Source organism: Suricata suricatta, chromosome 1 (genome assembly GCF_006229205.1).
Source record: "Suricata suricatta isolate VVHF042 chromosome 1, meerkat_22Aug2017_6uvM2_HiC, whole genome shotgun sequence".
NCBI classification, from domain to species: Eukaryota; Metazoa; Chordata; class Mammalia; order Carnivora; family Herpestidae; genus Suricata; species Suricata suricatta.
The window spans coordinates 184,007,901-184,021,447 of record NC_043700.1 but is presented as its reverse complement, the minus strand read 5'-3'; the positions used below and the strand labels follow the sequence as shown (position 1 = coordinate 184,021,447).

General features: G+C 42.6%; 1 long non-coding RNA gene across 2 annotated transcripts in view; it reads right to left on the bottom strand.

Annotated features, from left to right (window-relative positions):
• The window catches only part of LOC115299244, a 10,031-nt gene extending 8,800 nt beyond the window's left edge, over positions 1 to 1,231 (bottom strand). For both annotated transcript variants that reach the window (XR_003912069.1, XR_003912064.1), the window contains exon 1: positions 1,088 to 1,231. This is a non-coding gene — a long non-coding RNA (uncharacterized LOC115299244). The remainder of the gene's footprint in view (positions 1 to 1,087) is intronic.
• Between the last annotated feature and the right edge of the window lie 12,316 nt (positions 1,232 to 13,547).

Sequence of the window (13,547 nt, the reverse complement as noted above, 5' to 3'; positions counted from 1 at the left end):
GGAGGGAGAGAGAGTTGGGGAGAGAGAGGGATGCAGAACTTGAGAGACTATTGAAAGCTGAGAATGAACTGAGGGTTGGGGGGGAGGGGGGAGGGGGGAAGACAGGTGGTGGTGATGGTGGTGGGCACTTGAGGGGAAGAGCACTGGGTGTTGTATGGAAAACAATTTGACAATAAAATATTATGGAAAAAAAAAAAAGTATATCCCAGACCTAATTTGCCCCTGCATACCTCAGTATGCATTGTTTAAAAATATGAGTGTATTCTTAATATATATCAATGCCATTTTCACACATAAAAATTCTGTTACATAGTATACATATTAAATACATATTCAAATTTCAAAAAAAAAAAATAAATAAACCAGGGGGTAGAGACTTTCTACCATAGGCCAGGAGGAAGACGCAGTCAATAGCAGAAATTTAGAGTCAGAAATACCAGGGTTCAAATCACAGCTGTGTCATAGCGTGTGTGCTCATGACCAACTGACTAATGACTGGGCCTCAGCTTCCTCACCTGTCAAATGGGAACTCTGTATTAAGCAAAAGGTTAGGTGTTCAGGATTACCTGAGGACTTGATTGGATCTCTACGGGGTCTGGAGGACGCATATAACCAGAGGACCACATTCTAGGTATTCTCTGGACATCACATGAACACACTTTTGCTTGTCTTCTCCAGAGAGCCCAAAGAGGTTAAACTTGGACCTATCCAAGGTGGTTGAGTAGCCAAAGCTCCCAAAGGCTCATGTCATGTTAAAATATAGTTTTTCTTAGAACACAGAGCTAAGCAGTGTGGAAGATCTACAGGGTCTCTGATTCTCTGCCCAATGTCTTCTTGAACTCAAGGTACCTCAAGGTCTCTACCTGGCAACAACATGCCTGTTCATACCCAAGTATGATCCTATGCCCTGACCAACACATGGAATGGCCCAAGTGAGAATGTCAGCAAGGAGACTGATGATGATTGGGTGTGCCCTTTCAGCAGTAAGTTCCTCTTCCCCCTCTCCCAGGCCTCCTGCAGACAGTGCTTTTACTTGACCCACCAAGCTCCAACCAAGCTGGTGCAGCTGTGCCCCAGGAAAACATACCATGCTATCCTTGGCCTTCAGCAGGTGTGGGATGGGCCCCAGACCACTCCAGTATGCCTACCCCTGGACTGGCACACTTCTTCACCGCATGTTCTATAGCCTGTGACCTGATGATTTACTGGCTTGCCAGGTAGGGCCTCTGGAGAAGAGGTAACCGTGGAATTCTAACCATTGTGATCAAAGCCCATTCCACTGAGCAGGTGTGTGATCAGCCCCCACTCCACACCAGGTTACTTTCTCTGTGTCTGGTTTCCTCATCAGCAACATGGGAATAATAATCCACCTCATGGGGTATATGTGAGGGTCACACAAATTAACCTGAGTAATGTATTTAATAAATGTTGACATCTCTATGATGACAATGGTGATGATAATGGTGAGTTTAGGGCCACTAAAGATTGAAGAATCCTGGTTCTCCTTTTTGGGAAGAAAAGTTGGTGGATTGTACAGGGACCCCACGACTCACCATGTTTCACTAGTGTTCACACACTGGAATATCCTGCCTGGGATCCCAACCATCTAAAGTTGAGCTAATGCAAAAGGCAAATCTCGACAAGACAGTCATCTATAGTAAGTTTCCCTGATCTTCTGGGAAGTTAAATATCCGAGGAGAAGGAATGAACCCATGCTGATGTCCTGAGCTTAGAAGAAGGACATATAAAGCCAGAGAGGGTAGTAACAGGCCTGAGGTCACACATCTGGTTACAGATCCAGGTCTATAATTCAGGACTCTTGACAATTAGCCTCATGGCTACACAATAAGTTGGTAGTGCAGGGACATACAAAATTGCCAGCATTCACTGAGGACCTACTATGCACTAGACCAGGGAATCGAACTTGATGTTCATGATTCCATCACATACTTACAACGAGACTAAAGACGGATGGCATTATCCCCGTTTTTGTGTAAGGAAATAAGCAAAGTCATAAACCCATTTAAATGTACACTATGGGCAAGTCCTCTTCTTGTGTGTGTGTGTGTGTGTGTGTGTGTGTGTGTGGACTCATTTGCTCACTGGATGCTCATAACACCTTGAAGAGGCACAATATTCTATGTAAACTGAGGCACAGAACATTATGTAGTGTGCTCATATAGCAGAGCCAGTAAGTGACAGATTTCAAAAGTGGCAAGAAGCTAGTCCCCAGACATCATCTCTCACCTGAAGATGGACAAAGTCCTTTACCTTGTCTGTGTAATGTCATGAGTCAAACCAAGCCCAATGATCCTGAGAACCTGGGTCTCCCATCCCTCCACACACATTTCTGGCCCCTCCTGAAGTCAGGCCATGTCTGAAGCTCTGAGATCATCTAGTGGCATTTCTAGGGGGTTCCCTGAGCCATTGAGCCTTGCAGAGGAGCCCTGAGAAATCTCCAGGGCTGGGCCCCTGCCGGGTCCAGTGGGAACCGCATTGGGAATTAAGAGAAGAAAACGAGATTTTGTTCCTGCCTGGCCCCTGGCCAGGATCCTGAGGTTAGCAGAATAACTGCCAGATGGGTTCCTGAATTTCTGTGCATTCCAATTACCACCATCTAAAAGCCCATTTCCCATTCCAAGCCCATAGCAACTTGTGGCAAATGTCATCCTTGCTCCGAGAAGGCTCGCCCGGCAGGTCACTTCAATTTCCGAGCTGGCACATTAGCATGGTGGGCGCTTTCTTCCTTCTCTTCTGGCTCTTTATCTTTCTGTTTTCACTGAGCTGAGCTCTGTGAGATGAGTGGCTGCTCCCAACCCTGCCCGTAGCCCCAAACACCCTGCCCTCCACACAATGGACAAGGAACAACAGGCCCCCTATGGGCAGAGCGGGCGTCCTGGCAGGGACAGGAAACCTCTGCAGTGGACGCACATGCCAGCTCCCGCCACTGGCCAGCTCCCCAGTGTGCCAGCTGGGGCTTTTCACTAATGTCAAAGCACAGCACCTCTTTATAAAGCAGAGCCCCGCCCAGTCTGCAGGCCCCCCTCAAATCTCAGAAAGGCTTTCTTCTCCCATGGCGCCAGGCCCACACCACTGCACTGGGGTCCTCAGACACTGGACTCTGGGCCTGGAATGAGGGGGCTCTTTTTCATTTCATTGCAACAAACACTTACAGCACATCTACTAGGACTTGTGTTTGGAGCTCTAGGCGAAGAGAAGCCAAGGAAAACAGTGACTTCAAAATACCCACTCTCTGGGAAGGGAAGGGTAAGGCAGGGAGGGAAGGAGGGGCCTCACAGAAAGACAGACAAAACAGAACAGTCTGAAGTTTGTTTAAATAAAAAAAGTAGTGAGGATCATCATAATCTATTACAAGGAACCACAAAGTGCAGTGCTGTAGGTGTGAGTTGGGTCCACATCCAGTCTGACACTTGTTTTTATAAATAAAGTTTTATTGGAACATAGCCACACCCATTTACTTACATATCATGCATGGCCATTTTTGCTCTACAATGGCAAAGCTGAGAGATTGTATATACACTGTAATCCCAAGTTATTTACTGTCTGGCCTTTAACAGAAAAATTCTTCTGATCCTCAGTCTTTTTGGGAACTTTCCATGTTTAATTCCATGTGAGAGTTAACAACAATCCCAGTTTGCAGGTAGAGGCATAGGGAAGTTAAGCAAAGATTACTCAAGGTCACATAGAAATAAAGAGAAGTATCTAGACTTGACCCAAAGGCATTGCTTTTCCTCTACACACATGGACTGAGACATATGCTCAGTCTCTAGGTTAGCAGAGGACTCTGATCAATGGCACAGAGTTGGAGAAAACATACCAGTGAGGAGGAATGATTTGAGGGACAGCAGAGTGGCGGGAACGAACATAGCAGTAACAGGGGAGAACTTGAGAAGGAATATGAGAATTGCAGAGCCAGAAAGAGCCCTCAAGGTCAAGCTCATAAAAGTCTGTATCTGAATCAGCTTGGGCTGCTGTCAAAATACCAGAAACACCGCGCTTCAGTAACAGACACTTATTTCTCACAGCTCTGCAGGCTCAAAGTCCAAGATCGAGGTGGGAGCAGAGCTGGTGTTCTGGGGAGAGCTGGGCTCCTGGCCTCTCCCTGTGTCCTCCCACCCACGGTAGATAGAGAGAGACAGCTCTCATCTCTTTTTCTTTTCTTCTGAAGACACTAATTCCATCACAGGGGCTCTACCCTCAAGACCTCATGTAAACCCAATTACCTCTCCAAGGCCACCTGCAAGTACCACCGCATTCTGCACTAGGGCTTCAACATGTGCATTTAGGTGGGGGTGGAGGTGCACAAGCATTCAGTCCATATACCCTGTCAAACTACAGAGAGACTAGAGACCAGAGACATAAAGCAATGTACCCAAGGTCACACGGGGGAAAAAAGGCCATGTTGTAAACAAAACGCTCTTAGAACTTTGCAGAGCCTGGGCACTTTCTGAACCAAGCAAGCCTCCCTATCAGAAGCCCTGTATTTACTATGAGCTGATCACAGTCCTTGGGAACCCTGGAGTCACTTGCCCCTTTGCGCTGTTTGGAGTCATAATCAAATCAGTTGCAGACTTGCTGTTTGTTTTAACTGTATGCCCTAATGTGACTGTAATTTCTGTTTGACCGGGCACAGAGAAAGGACACAGGACTGGAAACCAGCTGACCTGGCATCCTGTTCGCCACTGACTTCATGGGTGACATGGACTAGTCACTTAAACACTCTAGCCCAAGTCTCCTACTATGGACAACATGGGGGCTGGCACAGACAATGCTTTCCCTTGAGCTCACACTGTTCCTACGGAATGAGATTGATTAACACAGAAATCATTAAGGAACCCAAAGACGACACACCAGATGTGTGGCTGGCCTCGTTTACTGATGTCACCAAATCAGGAATCAAGATTGTTTCATTTAAATTTATGAGACATAAAATATCTATAACCAGAATTCAGACATTCATTCCACCAAAAAAGTATCCATTGAGCTTAGTTTTCATCCGGATTCACACTGTGTGCTAGGATGCGACCGTGAATAATAGTGGAGCAATGGCATGGTGTCAGGTGGTGTGACAAATCCCACACACGAGAGGCAGTTGAGAGTCGCTGCACCAAGTGGCTCCAGAGCCAGACAACCTGGGCTCAAACCCTGACCACGCCCATTTACTCGTATGGCCGTAGACAGGTTACTTACCTTCTCTGAGGCAGAATCCTCATCCGTAAAACAGATCAAACTGATGTCTTGTTTCAGAGTTGTTGAGGAAGATGAACTGAGTTAGCACTTGTAAAATTCTTCAAGCGATGCCTGCCTAGAGGAAACCCCCATGAACATCAACTATGATCACGATGATGATGATGATGATGGAGATGCAGTAAATGACAAAGGAGAAAAAAGAAAAGGCACCTCTATGATCCAGGCCCCGAGTGGAGCAATGTAAGCAGTGAAGGCTCCCCAAGGGATGTGACATTAAAACTAAAGGCCAAAGGATGAATCGGAGTAGAGTTGGGGGTGAAGTGGCAGTGGGGTGTGCAAAGACCCTGAGACAGGAAGAATTGGAATTTTGGGGAAACAAAAAGAGCACTGATAGGTAAGGATGGGGTGATGAGCCCAAATCTGATCATGAAATCTTTATAATCAGCCTTTCCCATTCCTACTCTGGAACTAGAGATGTATAACCCATCACACAATGTGTCTGTTTAGTCATGTGGAAATCTCTGGGGGAATTCCATCCCTGACTTAGGGGCCAAGCCAGCTCTGGGGGTTGGGACTAAGTTGGAATTTGGTCAGGCAGGACATTTGCCAGAAGCTGCTGGGAACAGAAGAGCCCAGGGTGGGTGAGTGCTGGCTGCATGCAGTGAGGCTCAGCTCGGGAAGCCAAGGAGCCACTGTTGGGGCTGAAAACAAAGGCAAGAGGGCCAGAGGGCAGGAGGGAAACAGGAGGGTGGAGAAGCAATAGGATTCGAGACAAATACCCAAAGACAGCCCAAACTCCAGCAGCCTGTTTGCATGGGTCTGCTCACAAGGTATACGGGAGGGCCAGCCTAATGTGACTGCCAAGGCTCAAGATGGATACCGAGCATCCCGACACACTAACAGGCTGAAAACTGAGGAGTAGTTTGGGTGAGGTAAGCAGAGAAGATCTCCACTTAGACTCATGACCGTGTCCAAATACTGCCCTCCCTCATCCAGGGCTGAGGTGAGGGGCATTCCATGAGATAGTTCCCTCCACCTGCATAAGTGTATCCAGAAGGAAGGCACTGGGAGAAATACAGCTTTCCACAGCCTCTGCTCTAAAGAAAGAAGGTCTATTATCACCACTGTACTTCCATCTCATTTACATGTAAGTGGAATAAAAATAGAGCTATCAGATTATATTTTATGAGGGCTACATGAATTAATGTAGGCAAAGCACTTAAAACAGTGCTTGAAATGGAGTAAGGGTTTCACTCTTCATTCACTTAAGAAAATATATCAGTGCCTACATTCTAGGCTCAGTGGTGGCTACTCAGAAACAAAGAAGAATAAGCCACGGTCCTGCACTCAAAGAGCTGACAATCTAATGAGTAAGCCAGGCAAGTGAAAGGATGAGTAAAGGTCAGGGGTAGAGTGTCTGTGGTCAACGATGAGACTGAGGATAGTAAAAGAATGATAGGCCCTGATTGTCCCTACTTCTAAACATGACTCAAGGAGGGAAGAGGGGTAAACCACAACAGAAAACAACTGTGGAAATAAAGTGGTGGCAATGCCCTGAGGAGGTGCAAGGCTGCCATATTGCCAACTCATTGGACTTTTACTGGAGAAGACGCTGCTCTCCATTAATAAGGAGCAAAGGATGCTGATGCACGGAACTCTTGTGGCTCAAAAGAAATACGTAATTCAAAGACTTATCAACAACTTGTGACCAAGTCTGCTTTCCTTCCTGATTTTCAGGCTTCTGGGTTTTATTGTTCCAAATCGATTTATGGATGCAATAAAAATAAATACGAGAAGCAATGGATTTGTCCTATGTAAAAAAGGAGGCATCAGCGAGTTTCAAATACATTCAGGGCTTTTATATCTATTTGAACTTCCATGTTTTGAAAATTAAATATATTAAGGATTAGGCCAACTATAATTCTTAGTAGCTCCAACATCAAAATACTTAAAGCAAAAAAAAAAAAAAGACCTTTGCCTATAAAGTAAAATGAGAATAGAAGTGGCTAGTCCATTCATGGGTAATTCAAGGATCCCTAACATCCTTTTTTTTTTTCATTTTCTGCCAGTTTTTGGTAACTATGACAATTTGATTCAAATTACGTCTTTATAGATACACTTTCCATCTGCTCCCAAAAAGACATTTGAGTATAAACATGTATGTTTTCTTCTGACTAGAATACACCAAAGTAGTGTAGGGACAAACTGTTTCTTTTATAAATCTGATTTTATTTTTTTAATGTTATTTATTTTTTGAGAGAGAGAGAGAGAGACAGAGCATAAAAGGGAAGGGATAGACACACACACACACACACACACACACACACACACACACACACACACAGAAGATGAGGCCAGCTCGACACAGGGCTCAAACTCACAAACCGTGAGATCATGACCTGAGCTGAAGTCAGACTCTTAACCGACTGAGTTTAAGCATCACATATAAATCTTATTTTAAAACAAGACATGTTTTTGGTGGGAAAATTTGCAAGTATAGAAAAACTTCGGGAAAAAAAAGTAAAATGTAATATAGAAATCCAATTCCTTGTGGCAATCATCATGAACTTTGGAGTATTTCCTTCCTGATACCTTGTTTTGATGCATATTTTGTTGTTCATCTATTGCTTGTTTTAAATAGGTAAGATTATGCTGTTCATCCACATTTGTGCCCTGTCTGTTTACTTACTGTAATGCTGGAAGCATTTTTGAAGATGCTATTACACATTGTCCCCACATGTCTGATGGCTGCCCTACGTCATTTTCTCCAGAAGACGATTCAGCTTTTTCTTTTCTTCCCCCTGAACCAAGTAGAAATGGAAAATGTGAGAAAAACAGGCTTTTAAGTTTTATTCAGAAAGACTGGACTCTGGGACAAAGATCCCTTGAAACTCAAAAATTGACTCCTCTCCGGCTACGGCAAGGGCTAGACTTGAAAAAGAAGCAGGTCCAGCCCAGGCAGCAGTTCATGGGAGGAGCCACATGGTTCAAAACACAAGACACAGTCAACAGAGTCAGCAGATGTCAGATCCTCTGAGAACACCTCCAACTGCTCCGTCCTTGTTCAGCCTGACAAGTAAGACTGGTGTTTCCTCTACAGCCACTGTATGGACATGTCAGGCAGCACCCCCAACCTCACCACCGCCACTGCACTGAAGATGAAGAGGGCCTTACTTCAAAAATCCAGCAAAGGCTCTCTATTAACCGACCAAGATAGGAGGTGGCAAATATTTTCTCTAAAAGACCAAAGAGTAAATATTTTAAATGTTCTTTGGTAGTATGTTTATTTATTTCGAGAGAGGTAGAGAGAGTGGGAGAGGGACAGAGACAGAGGGAGGAAAAGATAAACTCAATCACGCTCGAAGCTGTCAGTGCAGAGCCCAAAGCAGGGCTCGAACTCATGAACTCTGAGATCATTCCCTGAGCCAAAATCAAGAGTCTGAGGCTTAAATGACTGAGCCACACAGATGCCCCCAGAGAGTAAATATTTTAAAGTTTGCAAACAACTTACAGTCCCTATCACATAATCTTCTCTGGGTTTTTTTGTTTGTTTTTGTTTTTTTAATGACCACTTAAAAATGGAAAAATAAAAATAAAAAAGCTTCTTAGCTCAGGCTGTATAAAGCCTTCTCTGCACAGTCTAGTGTGTGTGGACCCTTGGACAGAACTTCTTTCCTTTCTTATTAAAAACTAATAAAATAAAAGGAGCAGAGATCCTGAGAATCATTCCCAAATTTCTGAGAAATGTTATAACAAGACTTGTCCAATTTTACTGGATATACTGAGAGACAATCAGCACGAGGAATTAAATCTCTGTGACTGTGCCTCCAGTTCCCATGGGAGTGATAGAGAATGCTCAAGAATTCTGAGACCACATACATCAAAATGTTCTTTATATCTTTGGAAACTCACAACTCATAAGGGTTTAGAGGATGTCTGTTCCAGAATCAGAAGATGCTGGGGCACGTGGGTAGCTCAGGTAGGTAAGTGTCTGACTCTTCTTTTTTTTTTCTTTTAAGATATTTTTTAACATTTATTGATTTTTGAGAGAGAGAGAAATAGAGTGTGAGTGGGAGAAGGGCAGAGAGAGAGGGAGACACAGAATCTAAAGCAGGCTCTAAGCTCTGGGCTGTCAGCACGGAGCTCAATTCAGGGCTCGAACTCACCAATTATGAGATCATGACCTGAGCAGAAGTTGGATGCTTAACCAACTGAGCCAACCAGGTGCCCCAGGAGTCTGACTCTTGATTTCAGCTCAGGTCATGATCTCACAGTTCATGAGATCAAGTTCTGCACTGGGTTCTGATCTGACATTTTGGGGCCTGCTTTGGAGTCTTTCTCTCTCTCTCTCTCTCTTTCTGTCCCTCCCCACTCATTCTCTCTTTCTCTCTCTCTCTCTCTCTCTCTCTCTCTCTCTCTCTCTCTCTCCTCTCTCTCTCTCTCAAAATAAACTTTAAAAAATAAACAAACAAGAAAAGAAAATGTTATTTCATCTAACAAACGATTTGTTATATTCATGAACTACCAGAAAATAAATGTGGAAATATTTGTAGTTCTATCTGTTGTCATCTTTATTAAAAACACAAATCATAAGTCTGTTCATACTCTCTTGACTTGGTAAAATTCTGAGTTGAGTTGAATTGAGAATTTTACACAAGTAGTTAATGAGGATAAAAGACTGAATATGTAAACATACAATAGCCAGATCATACATAAAAATAGAACTCTGACCCCAAACCTGCATGACTGACCCAGGAAACCAAATTCTAATCTATTGCAACCAGCCCAGGAGGCTAGCCTGCTGTAAGTCAAACTTGTAGGAACTCAAACTATCTCTAGTAACACTCCAGGAAGGCAAACTGTTAACAATTAACCCCAAATGGCCAGTATTTGATTAATAACTAACAGATCAACTAATTTTTGTCCTTGTTTCAACTTAGGACAAACCAGAAAAATCCAAATATGTATCCCAACCAATCACACAGGTTATTCCACTTCTAGTGATCCCCTCCCCCATTTCCCCATGCCAATAGCCTCCAATGAAGACTTCTCTGTTTTCTGCTCTAAAGCTTTCCACTTTGCCTGCCTTTGACTCTGCCAAACATAGTGAGCTGATTCCCATTCTATAGCAGGCTCTGAATAAACAGCTTTTGTTTTTCTCATATGGTTAGTCTTCTTTTATTTCAACAAGGTTATATTCTCTCACTTCTATTTTGCCATATTTATATCAGGAAATGTCACCAACTTTAATGCCCTAACTCATTATTACAAAGAATGTAGAAAATAATGTAAGTGCTCTTTTTTTTAAATTTTTAATGTTTATTTATTTTTGAGACAGAGAGAGACAGAGCATGAGCGGGGGAGGGACAGAGAGAGGAGACACAGAATCTGAAGTAGGCTCCAGGCTCTGAGCTGTCAGCACAGAACCTGCCTAATGCAGGACTGGAACTCACAGATTATGAGATCATAACCTGAGCTGAAGTCAGATGATAAACTGACTGAGCCACCCCCCAGGCACCCCTGTAGGTGCTCTTTAACATGAGACACCAAGTTACACAAGGAAAGTAAGCCACAGAGATTTTTGATCCACTGTTTCCTTCATGACATCATATTGCTGCCTGAAGGTGGGCTCATTTCACACAAGGCTGGGCTGAAGGGCTCTTTCTGTGAAACAGAATACAGAACCCAGTGAATGGGTTGAGCAACATTTGTTTTGCTAAGTACTTACTATGTGTCCAGTGCTATGGTGGATAGTAAGAGTCATATACAATATGATCAAGAAACTTGAAAATTAACAGAAGAGCCTCATACACAAAGAATTGGGAAATTACATAAGAAGCACAAAGAGTGAGAAAATTGTATACAATGCCATTTCCAAAGTGTATTCCAAAAAATGTTAATAACTACTAAGTGAAAAAAGAAACTTCTATATCAAAAGCATCTGGAAATTAGAATTCCAGCAAGTTATTTTGTGGGTGTCAATGAACTAATTCTAAAGTTATATGGAGAAGGAAAAGTCTCAGAATAGTTGATGCAGAATTGAAGCAGAAAAACAATGTTGGAGGACTAATACACAACTTGAGGAGTTAATATAAAACTATACTAATCCAGACAGCATGATAATGGTGACAGAATAGACAAATAGATCAATGGGACAGACTTGAAAGCCCAGACCCCATAAATATAGTTAATGGATCTTTGACCAAAAAGTAAATTCAATACAATGGAACAGAGATCAGTTTTTTTCAACAATGTTGCTAGAATAACAGGACAACCACATGCAAAAAATAAGTTTAAACACAGATCTTAACACCTTTCACAAAAATTGACTCAAGATGGATCATAGACATAAATGTAAAACAAAACTATAAAACTCCTAGATGACAGCATAAGAGAAAATCTAGATGACGTTGGGTGTGGTGATGCCTTTGTATACAGAACCCCAAATGTGTAATCCAGGAAAGAAATCATTGTAAACTGAACCTCATTATAATTGAAAACTTCTCTTCTGAGAAAGACAATGTCAAAAGAATGAGAAGACAAGTCACCGACTGGGAAAAAATACTTGGAAAAGACACATCCAATAAAGGACCATTATCCAAAATATACCAAGAACTCATAAAACTCAATAATGAGAAAACAAACAACTGAACTGAAAATGAAACAAAGACCTTAGACACCCCATTAAAAAGATATACAGATGGCAAATAAGCATATGAAAAACTACTTCACATAATTTGTCAACAAGGAAGTGAAAATCAAAACAACAATGAGATATAGCCAAAATCCAAAACAATGACAATCCCAAATGCTGGTGAGGATGTAGAGCAACAGGAAATACTGTTCGTTGCTGCTGGAAACACAAGATGGAGCAGTCACTTTGGAAGAGAGTTTGGCATTTTCTTATAAAACTAAATACTCTTACCAGTCACACCAGCAATCACACTTCTTGGTATTTACCCAGAGGAGTTGAAAACTTATGTCCACACAAAAACCTGTACTCAGACGTCATAATGACCAAAATGCAGAAGCTACCAGGATGTCCTTCAGTAGGTAAATGGGTAAACAACACTACGGTACATCCAGGCAGTGGAATCTTATTCAGCACTAAAAATAAATAAGCTATTTAGGGATAGAAAACAAATTGAACCCTCTAAATACTGTATGATTTCAACCATCCGACATTCTGAAAAAGGCAAAATATGGAGACAGTAAAAGAAATGCAGTAAAAGGTGTCCAGTGATGGTGGGGGGAGGGGAAGAGGGAGGAATAGGTGGAGAGCACAAAGGATTTGTAGAATAGTGAAAGTACTCTGCTATATAGTACTATAATAGTGGATACATGTCATTGCACACTTATTCCAAGACCATAGAATACACAACACCTAGAGTGAACCCAAAGGTAAAGTAATGGATTTAGGGTGTTTATATTGTGTCAATATAGATCCATCAACTATAACAAATGCACTACTCTGATAGGAGCTGTTGATGATTATGGGGGAGGCTATGCATGTGTGGGAGCAGGGAGTGTATGGGAGATTTCAGTGCCTCCTTCTTAATTTTGCAGTTTTAGGTAAAACTGCTCTAAAAATAGTCTTAAAACTTTTTAGTTATTTTTTTTAAAAAGGCATTCATAGGATGCTGCGTGAAACCAACTTTAACAAATTATTGCAAAACTCTCAGAGCATCTAATTTTCAAAAAGGAGGAAATTTAAAAACACATTTCTAAAACACAATGAACCCTGGAATTTGTTCCAAGCTGAGCATTTTGACCCCAAAATATAAGGAACAACCACATCTTGGGAAATGTGACTGCAGGAGACTGTCTAAGATGTTTGTGGCATCTTAGAGACAGAAGTCTCACTGAAAGGGAAGTATCTTACGCAAAAGAAAGAGCCCTTTACGTCCCTCCCTAAAACCTAAGCATTTAGTAAGGGCTTACCAAAATCTAGGCATCGTGCTAAGTTATTTATATATATTATCTCATTTAGGTGTTACAACATCCCCATGAGTTGGATACTTTTATTACATTTCGCAGATAAGAAAAGAGGGGAACTGAGAAGTTAAGTAACTGGCCCATGGCTTGCTTCCCCCAGGAAGAGATCACCAGTTACCCCATCATCTCTGCACCAGCTTCAAGGGGCATTGCTCCCCTTTCAGGCTGTGACTCAGGGAAGGACAGCGGGCCCATTCCCCTCAGTTTATACGTGTGAGGCAGACTGGAGTCTTCTTTTAAAAGACTTTACCAAAGGAAACTAGCATGAGCAAGATACAGATTCTAAATACTCGGGTTGGGGCGCCTGGGTGGTTCAGTCAGCTGAGTGTCTGACTCTTGAT